This window comes from Gavia stellata, chromosome Z (genome assembly GCF_030936135.1).
Source record: "Gavia stellata isolate bGavSte3 chromosome Z, bGavSte3.hap2, whole genome shotgun sequence".
Taxonomy (NCBI): Eukaryota; Metazoa; Chordata; class Aves; order Gaviiformes; family Gaviidae; genus Gavia; species Gavia stellata.
In genome coordinates this window covers 18740306-18755570 of record NC_082637.1, presented here as the reverse complement: position 1 = coordinate 18755570, position 15265 = coordinate 18740306, and positions in this window count along the sequence as shown.

Sequence of the window (15265 nt, the reverse complement as noted above, 5' to 3'; positions counted from 1 at the left end):
AGGAGCAGGCCGTGCTCGGCCTCGGCCGCGCCGTCTGTCACGGCGAGGAAGGGTCTCACAACCTGGCCCTCAAATATTTATGACTTAATTATCATTTAAAGTGTACTTTTAGGAAAGCCAACCATAAAATTATGCATTTCACTGCTAGTTTCTGGACAAGCTGCTATAAAATTACACATCTTTCTTCCGCAGGGCTCTGGATTAGCTTTGAATGTGAGGAAGGGAGAGGGAGGTATTTCTAGCGCTGCTTCTGGGACTGGCGTCAGCACTTCTGTCACCACCACCACCATGAGTAAGCAAAGATACAGTCCGCACACACTAAAAAAATGGCTGTGCTCCAAGTAGCACATTTCTTTCAAACACACACTCGGGGCTGAGAATATTGAAAAACGGTTACAATGTCTGGTTAATGTTTTGATCACCTCATATGGTCCCATATATAGCTCCTTTCTTGTGTACACTGGTGGCAGCATAACAAAGGAGCTCAGAGATTCCGGAGTCATTCATATTCATTGTTTTTCCCATTGTCTAACTTCAATTATGCACAGTTTTCTTAAGAGAAACTGCTAAGCAGCAATCATTCAAGGGTGGGTAGACACAATGGGGCCACTTTTGCAGGCTTTTTGCTGGCAAAGTTCCTCTTGAAATCAGGTGAAGGAAGCAGTTGTTTTGTTTAAGAACTGAAATCAGTTGATTTTGAGAAGCCAGACATTTTTTCTGAAAAAATGTCGGACGAGTTAACTTTGTTGACATGACAGACTTTCTTCCTACGTGATGGGGAATTTCATTCAAGTAATAAGTGCAAGACTGTGCCCAAGGATGTGTGAAAGCAGCAGATCCTCTTTCCATGAACTTTTGATTGTAGCTATTTTCATAGTCCTTAAACTTCATTGTTCAAAAAATAAAATAAAACAAAATGAAATATAATAACTAAAATAAAATAAAGTAAGTTTTAATTTTCAAAATACGCTCATGTAGAAATGGATTTTGAGGGAACAACATTACCATATTCAAAATAAATACATTACTTGTCATCTCTAGGCTCATATCCCCTGATGGGCTGGGAAGTACCCCACTGAAAAAGGAGAGGGGAAAGAATTATTTTATGGGCTGGTGGTACGGCACTTTCTATAAAAAAAGAAATTTGGCACTTAACTGCTTTAACCACTCAGCAGTTATCCTGAGCACCATGACTCACTGTACTTCTGAGTGGCAGTGGCTGAGCTGTGTTTGTGGAGAAGGCCACTGGGAAACTAGAGAGACAGAAACGAAAACCAAAAACTGGACGAGTCTGCCAATCTGCCGTGCAAATACACAAACATTTTTCCTGCTAAAATGAAGGGCAAGATGGGAGCAGAAATGAATTGTGGCAGGGACTGCCTAAGCTGACACTGTCACCAAAATAAAGTAGAGGCAGCCAGAAGCCACCCACATACCTGCTGTTTAGGGCTTCTCCAGGGGCTACAAGTGAGCTCTTTAGACCAACAAGACATCTGACACAGGAAAAAAGCACTGGCCACTGGACTAAATGCTGATTTAAACACCTTAGATCTCAACCTGTTCACTTCCCTGAAGTTTTGTAAGAAATCAGTGACAGAAATGGTTTCAGAGCAAGTCTGCATTCTTTGTCATCTGCTGCTGACAGCCAATGGAGTTTACAGCACAGAGTCTATAAATAATTTTACATGCACATACCCACAAACTCCACCTAATGTTAAATAATTAGGTGTTTCCTTTTAAGAATAAAACTACAAAATTTTATTCCTCCCATTGTTTTACCTGACAGAAACATATGCCTGCAGCATTATACTCTTATTCCTTCAGGTTTTACTATTCTAGAAAATAGATTTGTAAGAGGAAAAGTGTCATGTTCTAGCACAGCCTTAACCTTAAACTTAGACAAACTGGTCAATAGCCGTAACATCTGTTAGGCAGTAAAGTGTTACATAAAAGACAACCTTCTAGTCCACCTGAAATTTAATAGCATGTATTGATAGTTGTTGGGTTTTCCCCCCCCTTTCTAGTAAACATACAATACCAAGGTGCTTTGTCCAGGATGCTATGAGAGGGAGTAATTAGTTTTAAAAAGGGGGAGACAGAAAGAGAAAGAGACAACAAAACCTTTTCTATATCCCTCACCCTGAGGCATCTCATCTTCCTAATGGGGTTAGAGAGTGAGAGTAAAAGTAGCATTTGAAAGAGAAAGTCTGTAAGTCTGAACTGTTTGTTATTAAAAACAGTTTTATTGTTCTAACTATATCTTAGAAACAAATTGTGTATTATCTGTCCTCTATTTGCAGAAAGGTCAGGAGTGTGTGTCTTGTGCTGCTAAACATTTATTTTATTCAGTATTAAAATTGTTTGAAAAGAAAATGCCAGTGTTGCTAAACTCAAAAGTTTTCAACTTTTTTCTCTATCAATGTACTACTTTGGACTGTCCTCAAAATGTGACTAAGAAAAGAAGTTTGACTATGTGATTTTGTTTGGGGAGAGGGACGTGTTCAACAGTCTGCAAATCAAAGAAGTTCAGCAGTCACACAGAGATATTGCTGTTAAATTTTTTTTAGCTTTTTTTAATAAAGACTATGCTAACTAGAGTTTCTATAGACTTTTTTTTAGTTTCCTTGTTAATATAAGTTTTGTTACATATTTCTGCAGCACCCTGTTCAATAGTATTCGATTTGTGACTAGTGCTTTTAAAACTGTCTCAAGAGTTTGCAACAGCGTTAAAATGAAGTGGTTCAATTTTTATATTAGTTCTGAGCACTGGTCATTACAATACAATACAATACAATTATATTGAGCACTAGTAGTTACCATAAAATAAAGAAAATAAGAATATAAAATTTAGAATTTTTGTTCTCCTTGTAGCATAATCACAAAAGGAGAAGAAAGAGACGCATTCTTAAAAATGCAAGAATTACGTTTTTTTTACACGGAGAGATTTTTTATATATCAAAGGAATTCTACCCTGCCGTGCTTCTGGAAATATAAAAGGATAAATTATGTAAGCAAGATCTATTTTTCATCACTTTCAACATTTGAAAAGTGTGGTTTTCTCCAAAATTGTAAAAATTTATCACTAATACCTGTGTATATGTAAAGTCTAGAGACCTATATTCTTTCAGAGTGATGCTCCTGTTGCCTGGCAAGAAGCAGTGACTGTGGGTAAAAATCAGACAATTACATAGACTCTGCATGCAGTCTCCACGCAAGCTTGTTAGTGAAACCCACATCCCACTTCGCTGCCTCCAGCTGCCCTGTTATGCTTCTTCACCTCAACTGTGGTGCCCAAACTTCTGTTCTTGGAGTTGCATTGGGAAGATGCTCCTGGTTAGACATGGAGCAGGGGACACATGGACATGGACATGGAGCAGTTAGACACAAGCAGTGTTTTTTTTAAAACCGTGATGTGGTTACTACATTGCATCCTCACAGTTGTATCAGCCAGCTGAGGGGACAAGCAGCTGTGGAGCAGTGGTAGGGGTGCCTAACCAGAGTGGAGGGGGGACGGTTTAAGCCAGCATTTCCCCTGAAACCTCTGGTAAACCAGAAAGTGAAAACAGGATTTTCTTGCTAGTAATGTAGTCTCATAATCTGCTTTTTCTCCTTAGCATTGGCATCAGCCCAGGTGGGTTCAAACCTGGCCTCCTATTTTTACCTACGCATTTGTGTATAACCATAGCATTGGGTTAAGAGAAATGTACATTAGAAAAGCTGCTTCTCATTGCATCTACACAGCTTAGCCCTTCTCTCTTCCTTTGTATGGGATCTTCAGTGCCTCAGCAATTTGACTGCAAGCCATCTCTACTTGAAAGATAGCTTAAGGCACTCAAAAGTGTGGGTAGAAGAATTTAAGTTTCTATTAAATTTGCTTTAAAAAAACAAGATTATGTTAGTTTATATTATTGAATAATGGAATGTGACATGTCAGAAGATGTTAAATATTTGTAAGAAGTTAGCATTATGCTGTGCACTTTCCAAATGGATCTATTATGTCTGAGATTTCTAGCTACTTATTTTAAGCGATAAGTGTCTTTTGGCATCATGTGTCAAGGAAGTACCATGTGTTCCTCATCTGCCTTTTAAGAAGTTACAAATGACACTATTCATCTCATCACATGATAGACCTGTTGCTTCTTGTCATTATATGATGCCTGCCTGTTCTAAATGTGGTAAAGATCCATTTTCCTGTATTCTCTTGCTTGTGTGCTTCTGTTTAAATTAATGGGGAAATCTTCTGGAGTTTTTAAAAACACTTAACTGTCTCCTCTTGAAGTCTAATCTGTTTATGCTGTGACCAGATCTCCTCAATGCAGTCTAAACACAGAAACTGCTTTGAAATATACTTAACTAAAGTAAAATACAAGCTAATGCCTTTCTTTATAGGTTTTATCTATTTTACTGCAGTGTTGAAGATGTGGGTGTGTTTCAGAAAAGCCTGAAAAACAAAAACATGCATGAGCACATGGAGGATTGTAGCTGTAAGATAAATAATTGAAACATGTTGGGAAACTCTTTGTGAGATATAAGTGAATTCATTGTGTCCACTGGGATATTTACCAGATGAAAAGTGTGACAACGACAGTACTCCCGTTGTTTGGTACATAATTTACAGTATTTCTAATGAATATTTCATGCAGTATCATTTGTGTATGAATTGTAAGACATGTATATCAAGATTCACTAGGGGCACTGTCAAACTCCTCAGTTTGAAATAGGCATTTATAAATTACTCAAGGATATTGTAGGAAAAGGGATTAGTGTATGCTCTGTTTTAAGCAAATCATTATGTCCCTTCTTGGGGACAATAAGCAGCATTGCTTAGTAAAGAAAGAACACTCTGAAACAAAAATAATATGCTCTCACTTTCATGGTAACAATCAAGTTATGTTCCTAGAAATTCCCTAGAAAATTCTTAAAATGCATGTAATTTTTAAAATGGATGACCAGAGATAATCTTCTACAAATTAAGAAAATTTTTATTTTATGAAGCCAGGGGAGTTTTGGAAAGTATTTGTTAAATCAGTTCAAAAACAAGAAAAACGGATTATTTATATCCATATTTATACATCTCAACAAACACATTGAGATTAATTTTTTACTTAATAGTGAGGGTCATTTAATAATTAAGTTTAGTTAAATTTCTTTTTAATTTTTTTAAAAAATTAGCAAAATAAGGCAATTATTCGGTCTTTACAGTTAAGAAACACATTAATGGAACTGAAGATCAGTTCGCAAGTGACAGTGAACAGACTAAACATATAAATCTACTAGTTAATGCATCAAGAATGAACAATTCAACCAGTTGTACCAAAGTAAGGACTGTTATCTCATTCTAAATTATACCTAAAATATAAATCAGTATGTTTATTGCTCCAAATCAGTACATATCTACATCTACAGGTATCTGTATGTCTCTACAAATCTGTCTCTATAAATCCTTCTGAAACAGGTGTTTAAAATGAAGTTCCTGAATCACTGCAAGTCGTCCTCATAAGTATTCTGGTTTTCTACAGTCCTGAACATCTAGCAAATCCAGTTAACTTTAGGACATTTATACAGTGTCAAATTCCCTTAAATTCTTTCATAGTTGCACTAACAATACTTACAGAAACCCTTTTTCTCCAATTTCTGCAGAACAGAGTCCTTAGCTTTTCAGGTTTCTGCAAGTGTTGTGGCGATGCTCTTCATCTGTTCCAGAACAAGGATCTCTAGAACTATAGTTTTATGAGCAAGGCCAATTTACATCTACAAAGCTTGTTTTCTTTTTTTTTAAATAGCAGTTTTGAATTGACTTCATACAGCAGTGTTTCCAGGAATGACAAGAACAAATCTGTAGTAAGATGAAACTAAGCATGCCCTTGTCATTTCATTAGTTGAGAATACTTTCAGGAATTATTTTTTTCATGTAAAAACATCAATAAAAATGACCCCTGGCATTAATATACATTTTTTTTCAAAATGTTTTAGCAGCTTAGTCATAAAGTAAGTAAAACTTGATGTCTCAAATAATTGCCAAAGGCCAAGATTCAACAAAGCATGTTCTCAGCTTAAAGTACATATTTAAATCTGTTGACTTTATGGGACTCAGATATCTGCTTAAGGACATGCTTCAGTCAATGCATGGATTCCCACTGGAGTCTCTGGCCTTGCTCTTACAGTTTCAATGATGCCTGTTGGGCACATTGCCAATAAACTTAATCTTGAATCCACTCAAGTCAAGAAGAACCCTTGTTACTGATTTCACTACGTGCAGAATGAGGCCATGCGTGGGGAAGCATAGCTCTCAGGTAGTGCTCAGTACTGTGCAACATGCTCCATGCTTCCCTCTTAGATTTCTTTTAATGTAATCAGAGATGATAATTTACAGAGGGTTTTCTTCTTTTCTTTCCCTACACTTCTACAAGGAGTGAATGTCATTCTGTTTCTGACTCTTGAGGTTTCATGTGAATCACACTCTGCTGTATGTGGATATCTCTTCTGCTTCAGTTAAATCAACCCAAGAGATTTGCGGGAGGTGGGGTTTTTTAACTTCCAGATATATGACTTTATTTTTATTCAAAGTGTCTTTAAGTTTAAAATATATTTGAAATAATTTAAAATAATCTTAAACCTTTATCCCAATGTCAGTGGAACTATCTATAGAGATAGTTCTAAATTACAAAAGTAGTTTCTGGGTATATAAAAAGCATGGTCCTCTTTCATTTAAAATGAAAAGTTCTGTATATTCCTTAGCAAAGGGGTGGCTGGTTTTGCTTTTTGACAATCCTGTTTTGACTACCAATTATTATTTTTAATTTTACAAGCATGTGAAGATATTACCTTGCAACATCGAAATCCATTCATCGGTGTGGTCTATTGATGTTAAGGGCTGAGTTTTAATCTCAGTTTTTCTGTTGAGCTTTCATCTCCATCTCTCTCTCCTCATTTGTAAAGTAAGTGTGATAACACCTTCTTAGAGGTTTATATGAAGTAACTAGCTAGAATAGATTTGTCTATCCCTGTTAGATTCAGTAGAATTGATTTTTCCAGCTTTTCAAAACAGTGCCGTGTAAGCATGGAAAATGATCATTATTATTTCTGTAACAGTAAAGTTCTGTACCTTTAAAGAGTTTTTAGTTTTAGAGACAAGCCTCCGATTGTGTGCTTGTTCGTGCTTTATAAAGGTATCTTCAGACTTTGTCTATTTGTTTAAAGAGGTTACAAGTAATAAACTGGTTACTGATATATCCAGCTTTGGAAGACATTCCAAAATCAAAGTTCTGATTGATAGCTCAAGGTCACTAAAATCTGGTACCTGCAAGTAACCAAAACCATGATTTCCTGAATGGGGGAGGGCTGTGAAATGCTGCTTCTGCAAGTTGAAAAGTACCATTTAGTTTTCAATAGTCAAAAAAAAAAAAAAAAAAAAAAAAAAAAAGCAGTGTTTTCTCACTAGGACTGCTATTGCAGATGTTACTATGTCCTCATAGTAACATTATCTACAAGCCAATACATGAAGTTATTGTTTCTTTGACATTTTTTAAGCCTTTTAAAAGCACAAACTTTAGCGCTACTGCAAGTGAAAACATCATAGCAAAAAACCATGTCTTTAACAGCATTTGTGAGAGCTGTTGAAAGACCATAGCAACATTGAAACACTTATACAATTTTAAGAAAAGAGGGAGAAATCTTACTCAAAGAAGGAAAGAACTGAGTGAAATAAGAAGTAAAAGACAGGAAGAAAAATTGTGGAGAAGGATGTGTATATAGGTAGGATCTTTCAGATTTATATATGAAGGAAGCGGTATTTAATATCCAACTCATAAAACTTGGTGAGGTGCTGCATAAAGTTGGTATCAAAACTTCCAAGGTATCCAGTGAGCCAAAAGTTTCACCTCACATCTTCACAACAGTGCAAATGCTCCCTGTCAGAGTTTGCACAGTGGAAAATCTTCATTACAAACATCTCAGGCACTGTTTGCTCTGTTTCTAGGTCTCTATAATATGTGAGTAGTTGTTTGTGCTTAGTACAAAATGGGCAAATTTTGAGTCAGGTTAAATTTTATCCATTTTAAGATATACTGAGGCAATTGTCAGAGATTCTGAAGGCTGTCCTGAAAGACTTTGTAAATGAAAGTTGCCTTCATTTTCTCAGGGATCATAATAAGAGGTATGAGACCATGTAGTATTGAGGAGGTAAAAAGTAATAAGATACAAAAGAATAAAAACATATGTTTCCTTGCTTAGTCCTTCTCCAGATTCCTGTCCATCTTTCCTTTTAGGGTTTGAATTTTGTTCAGTATTTAGAGACATGTACTTACAGGATATTTTTGCTGTACTATTGAGGTAGCAAAATATAAATCCAACAGGAATGTTGTATGGCTAAAACTCATCTCCTTTTATAACTGGTCATCTCATACATTTGATTGATAACTTCTGATTATTGCATTCAAAGTCTTCCACACAGAATATCATAGAATAGTTTATACAGGATAATCTGACTTCTTGAAGTGTAAAATACCTGGCAGCTGCGAAGGAGCACTAATAATTTGAAGATACTTAAAGCCAGTGTCCAATCCAAGTGAAAAGAGAATGGGTGATCTTCATGAAAACAGTGCAAACTAAGGGTTTTAGTGGTCTTTTGATGAAAAAAACCCAGAGGAAGCTTTTGGCCACTTACAACAGAATGTTAATAGCTTCAAGTCACTTTAACTCTGACAGCTCTGAAGTGAAAGGCCACTAATCTCTGTTTGTAATGTGCACAACTGAAGAGAAAAAGTAAGTATCCTTACTTAAGCCATGGATAAGCATTAACAGACTGAAAATGAAGGGAATGTTCTATAACTTATTTTAGAGTCAGCAAATACCTCCCCCCAAAGCCTCGAAGAGGTATATTTTTCTTTCTTCTGTGGTAGCACAGGTGATTTAAATGGAACACTGGTTTCAAGACTGCTCGGTTCACAATTCATCATCTCTACACAGAGAATGTTAGCCTGCTACAAATTTCAGGTACAAATTATAAAGTATGCTTACTAGAATGGCTTAGGAATTTTCTGAGTACAGGCTTGGGGTATCTTTGTTTTTCAAAATTTACTGACTTTAAAACAATATATGGGAAATAATTGCAGAGAATGTCTTGACTCAAAGTCAGGAAAAACTGAAAAATTTGAAGTTGCCACGAAAAGTGTGATTGCTTAGGATCTCTTTTTTTTCCAGATTTTGGTTTATAAACAGTTGAGATTTTGATTTTTCGTCCAAACCTGTGTATGAATATTCTAGACATAATAAATACTCCCTAAGGTTTTCCTGTTCACACTTCATACATATCCCTTAAGATTTCTCATAGAAATCACAGACTTATGAACAGCAATATATTGGGACAGTTTATCCAGGAGCACTGCATACAAACGGTCAAACTCTGTGCTTTTCTTTGAGAACGTATCAGCAAGCGGATATCGTGCAGAAAGAAGTTCATCGCCATTTTATTCACTTCAATCCTAGATCTCCAGACACAGTCACTGGAAGTATTCCAGTAGGTGCACTGCTGAGTGCATATTTAAATCAAGGTTATTTTAGCCAATAATTTTAATAATAATATTTTGACTAAATAATCAGGGAGTTTTGAAACTTATTGTATCATTTTAGTCTTTCCTATCTCAATTTATTTTCTCAAACTTTTGTTCTTCCTGATCATGCCTAACCAACTGCATTCTCATCTGCCTCTGAATGTTGCCTATGTTCATCTGTATAAATATAGCTGCAGCAGGCATAGATAGCTGTTCATTACATGATATTAGAGCCTTTGTTCTTTGGATTTATATTTCTATTTCTTGATGTTAGCAGCTAATAAGTCTTATAATTATAGCCTTCACACCAAGTTTGGCATTTCTTTAACCTTAGATGGATACATTATGTCGAAGAACATGCACTTGAACAGCCAGCTAATTCCATAAATAAAATTCAGTAAGTTCATCTTTCTTGTCAGAAAGGCACATGATAATTTTCTTTTTTAGTCTCTGAGTAATGATTTTTAACTTCTGATATTGCAAAATTCCTATTGGATGAAAATTAAAATTTGATTAAAATACACAGGTATCATATTTTATGACATTTTTAGTTGTATAAAACTACATTACATACATATTACATACATGAGAAGCTTGGTTTTGTAAACATGTTTTTCTGTTTTCATATAAAACAAAGGAACCAGCTTTAGTGAAGTTCCACCTATTTTTTTCTAATCAGAGTAATTTCAAGTTCCAGATGTGGTAGATCTTATTGTTCCATAACCACTTCACAGGTTAAAAAAAAAAGCAGCTTTCCTTGGTTTGTGGGTTTTGGTATTTTTTCTGAATTCCCATACAATTCTGAGCTATTTAATTGCAAACACTCGATAACAGAATTTTTAAAAAGTTTATTTATCTACAGAAATGACTATTGTTTCCAGAAGTAGATTTATCATTTCAACAAATTTTTTCTCAGGGATTCTCATAGTTTTATAGATTCTCATAGAAAATCTCATAGATTTTCTCACAGTCTATAACTTCTACCAATTCAGTGATGTTGCTTTCTTCAAAACTATGGCAAAACATATGCTATCCAATATATTCAATATATTTTTCCATTAATTGAAATTATTGAAGTCAATTGCAACAAATTTAGGGCTTTATGCAGAGTTAATGCAATTTTCATTTATTTATTTTTTAACTAAAATTATTAGGTCTGCTTTAAAAATGTAGTTTAAGTAAAATACATTCTAATTAAACCTAAACAGTTAATGTTTTAAAAATTTCTGTTTCTCTGGGTCAGACTAACAAATATCAGACAAACTATTTGCCATGTTACATAGCTTCTGTTTAGATGGTATTTTCTGTTTGTCTTTCACTGAATGTTCGATTACCAAAAGATGAGCATCATAGTCAAAAATTTGCTCAAAAATGCTACTGTATTTAATAAGTCATTAATTTATATTTTACAGTCTCCTTTCACATGTTTCTTATGTTTAACTGGCCAGGACAAATGCTTGAAATGCATTAGTCATGGTTCTGGACTTCAGACAAGTGGACAGATAGTGAGAAATATGTTTAAATGTGATGCCCATGTTTGTATTTTGACACTTGAAGAGTGTATTTTCTATCAAAATTGCTTTTTCCCTTATAAAATATTTTTTTATTTATCTTCCTAGTTATGAGTGATTTGAAGCATGCATAATCTTCAGTCAGCAGGAATTCGCTTGGCATAGTTCATTCAAAAATTGGATATATTTTATAGTAGTATTGTTATATTGATGTGCTAAGGGCTGATAAATCTGATACGCTTAAATTCTTACATCCAATATCTATATACTGCTCTGTAAGCTTTCATGAAGAATGTACTAATAAGCTGAATAGTAACTGCATTCACTTATTTTGATTTTATGACAATTAACCATGTATAGGGTTAAATTTCAGAAATAAGTTAAATTCTTTTTTTTGTTCAGATTTTACTTATTGCTTTTTTTTCTTTTAGTCCTATTTTGCTTCATTAGATGCAGTACTATCTCCCTTGCCTGTGACAATTTCCATTAATATTTCGAAGGCAGCTATTAAGTACCATTACAAGAAAAGATTATAGAAGGATACCACATACAATAACAGTGAAGATAAAGACAATAGTCACATTTTCATTTGTTTCTTTGTTCTAAAGCTGTAAATCAAATTTCAGGCTCTTTCAAGCATTCTTTCCTCTGCTTAAGCTTTCTAAAAAGAACACCCTTCATGGCCAAATAAATTCATCTATTAGAATTACCTCAACAAAGAAAATGCTGTTCCTTTCAGAGATATTTTTTCAGCCCATTGGCCCCCCAGAAAAATAATTGTCAGGGAAAAAAAATAAACTAATTCAGCTACATTTTTTTTAAACAAGGGGGTTTGGATGAAGACATACTTTAATAAAGCTCTTTAAAAGTGCAGAGATACTTTGAAAGTATTCACCATTAAAAGCCAGTATGTCACACCATCTAAATATTTGGTCAATCAGTTTTTAGAAAATTACCTAAACATATCTATGGGAATTTAAATATATGTAAAGGTCATTCTAATTCTCGACACTATGAAAGAAAACTATGAAATCATAAACTTTCTGTACTGGAAATTTTGAAATCTTTACAGTATGAATCCTCTGAACAAGGATGAGTTTTATGTCTTTAAAAGAAGCTAACAGTTAGACATGGAAGCATTTATTCTTTTCCTGAGTTAAAAAACTGAATGAATGGGGATAAATTAATGGGGTGTTGATGTGGGTTTATCCCAACTAACTTTGGATGCCTTACACAAGGGTTTAAGTCCTTTGGAGTCAATGGAAAGAGACAGTCAACTCAAGGGCAGCTTAGCTCACCTAAAATCAAAATCAGCTTACAAAGATCTCTGACTTTCCCTACCAGTTGTATAGGGAGACGGCATGTGTCATCAGAAGAAATAGGGTTCAAAGGTCAATAGTGTTGGGAACAATTTCAAGATCTCTGTATGTGGACATAGGATATGTAACAGATACAGAATTACAAAATGTGTATACAGAAACTTGGTTTTCAGTTGAAAAATAAAGTTTCTGGTTTATTTCCAGTGTCTGTTTCAATGGAAAATGCATTTTCTCCACAGTTGGAAATTTCCACAAAGAAATAGTATTTTTGGTAAAGTTGCTAAAAAAGATGTTACTTGTATGTGATGTGGAACAAGTTACTTTGATACCTTTCAGTTTGCCAAAGTAGAAATACTAATTCCTCAATTAATTCAACAATAACTTGATCTCATTGGATATCACGGAAGTTAGTTAGGCTATTTCCCCAGGTTTGACCTTTGAGTAGACTATCTCTCCCATGACAAATTTGTTCCATTTCTTCCAGCCATTGTGATTCAGTGTGGGAGTACCTCATCCATCATACCACAGAGAGCATAGACTAATGCAGGAACCTGCCTCCCAGAAGGAAATGGTTACATAAGGGATCCAAATTATGTTTCTGAATGTACTTACACATTGGTGTGTAAAAGCCTTGTCTGCCTGATCACTCTAATCAGGCTCAAGAATGGGAGAATGAATAAATGAGTGACAACATTAGGTTTTAAAAGTCTCGGTTGAGCAGCAAAATAAGTTGCCTGATTTTCTGAAGTGCTAAACACCCAACAGCCACGACTGAACCAGTGTTTTTGTACTTGAAGAAACATGTGTCCACATGCTGATGCATGGACATATGTTATATCTCCTTCAAGGGTGTACGTCTGGCCAGAGATCCCTGCTGCTCCAGACAAAGTGGAGCTGACTCCTATTCTCTCTAGTAATATCTTTGTCCCTGCAGCTCAGAAAGAAAATGACCACCCTTTTTACCTTTTTATCAGAATAAGACCTTTTGTGTTCTCCCTCCAGACTAGGAACCATATCCAGGTCCATATGCAACTGCAAGTGGCTATGAACTTCCTACTTTAAATGGCTTCTTTTCCTTATGAAAGCACAACAGGAGTGACTATAATCACTAGAATAAATGCTGGCTGGTAAAATCATTATTAAGTCATGTTTGATCAGCCAGGTGCTTTCAGTCTCTCCTTGATGACAAGTAGTTAGGTGGAACTTCATTTCTGCTCATTTCAGTAGCTGTCAGCCCAGTAGCTTTTGGGCAGCCCCATAATGATTTCATAGCCAAAACACTTTTCAGCCAGCTACACATGAAATCAGCCTCAGTGCTCTAATACATAAATGGTTAGCGTCTTTGAAGTTGGTTCGGCCATTCATTAGGAGTTTAGAAACTGGAAGACTGCAATGTCAAAGGTGCCATTTGTACCTTTGCGGTCCTCAAATAGTCTTCAGTAGAATTACACCACCCACACTGAATGTCAGTATTATGGATAAGATACTTTCGCTTAGAGTACAGAGATGAAGTGAACAAAGCTTTACTGCATCTTTACACAATGTGTGTAGTTAAAATAGAAAAGTTACTTCATATAGATTTTCTTCTATTATATTTCAAACTATAATTTAATAGGCAAAGGCCTGCAGTCACTAATCAAGAATCACTTAAATAGTTGGTTAAGGCTAACCTATTTTGCCTCTTCTCCAGCTATCTCAACTATTTCTTTTCAACTAAAAAAAAAACCCTCAGGACATTACTTTTCAATTTTCTGTTTTAATTACAGAACCTAGTTTGTATCAGTATTTTTAATAGCAAGGCATCACTTAACATGAAGCGATCTTTCACTGAGAGGGAGGGAAAGACAGGAAAGACTTTTTTTATCGTGTCAGATGCATCAGGTCTGCAGGGAACAGTCCCCGGCTCGTTCTCCCAAGACAGCAAGGCACAGGATGAACAGTGAAATGTCTGGCACTTGCCCAGGTTTCTTACAGCACAAAATCACAAGGTAGTTCAGACACTATGTTACTTCCAGTCCATTCCTGAGAAAGCCAGATTAGGGATTTAGCTAGAGGGGAATAAAACACGTAACAAATCATTTCACTGCCTAATGCCAGTTACCCGTGCAACAGACTCCAGAGTAAAGGCAGCAGAGCTACCATAGCAGCAGCGCAAGAGACAGAGGGCAGAGGAGGACAACTGCCAGAGCTATGGCCCACAGGAGGCTGGCAGCAGGGTCAGTGTGCCTGAGACCACCGAGGAGCTGCAGCCTTTCCTGCACACCCTCTACTCTGCTTGCCCCAGCACAGCACTCTTCTAATCAACATTTTCAGGGCAGTAGGGACTGTGCAGAGTTGAAGGCAAGACATTCAGTGCACCATTTATGTTCCATACAAGTGGAATGTAGAAGGCAAATTCAGGTAAATTACGAATTTATCTTTACAGATACACATTTTTTATTTGCAGGGCTTAAGATTTGCTGCAAAGTATTTGTGTGCTGAGTTGACCAAATCCAACCAAAAGCATAACGTTCAGACCATTTCCCAAACTTACTCATTTTAATGGCTTCAATTAAATATGCTATAGTTTACTTTCCATGTTACAGTTTTGTATTCAACCAGGAGCAGTGATATGTGGTTCTAGGTCCTCACCAGCCTCAGCAGGTTTACACTTGTATCTCTCTGGTGGGTTAACCTTGACTAATGGCCAAACGCCCACCCAGCTGCTCTCTCACTGTCCCTCCTCCTCAGCAGGGCAGGGAGACAAAAATAAGATTAAAAACCTCATGGGCTGGGATAAAGTCAGGGAGATCACTTAACAATTACATCATGGTCAAAACAGACTCAACTGGGGGCAAATTAGTTTAAGTTATTGCCAATTAAAATAGATCTGGATGGTGAGAAA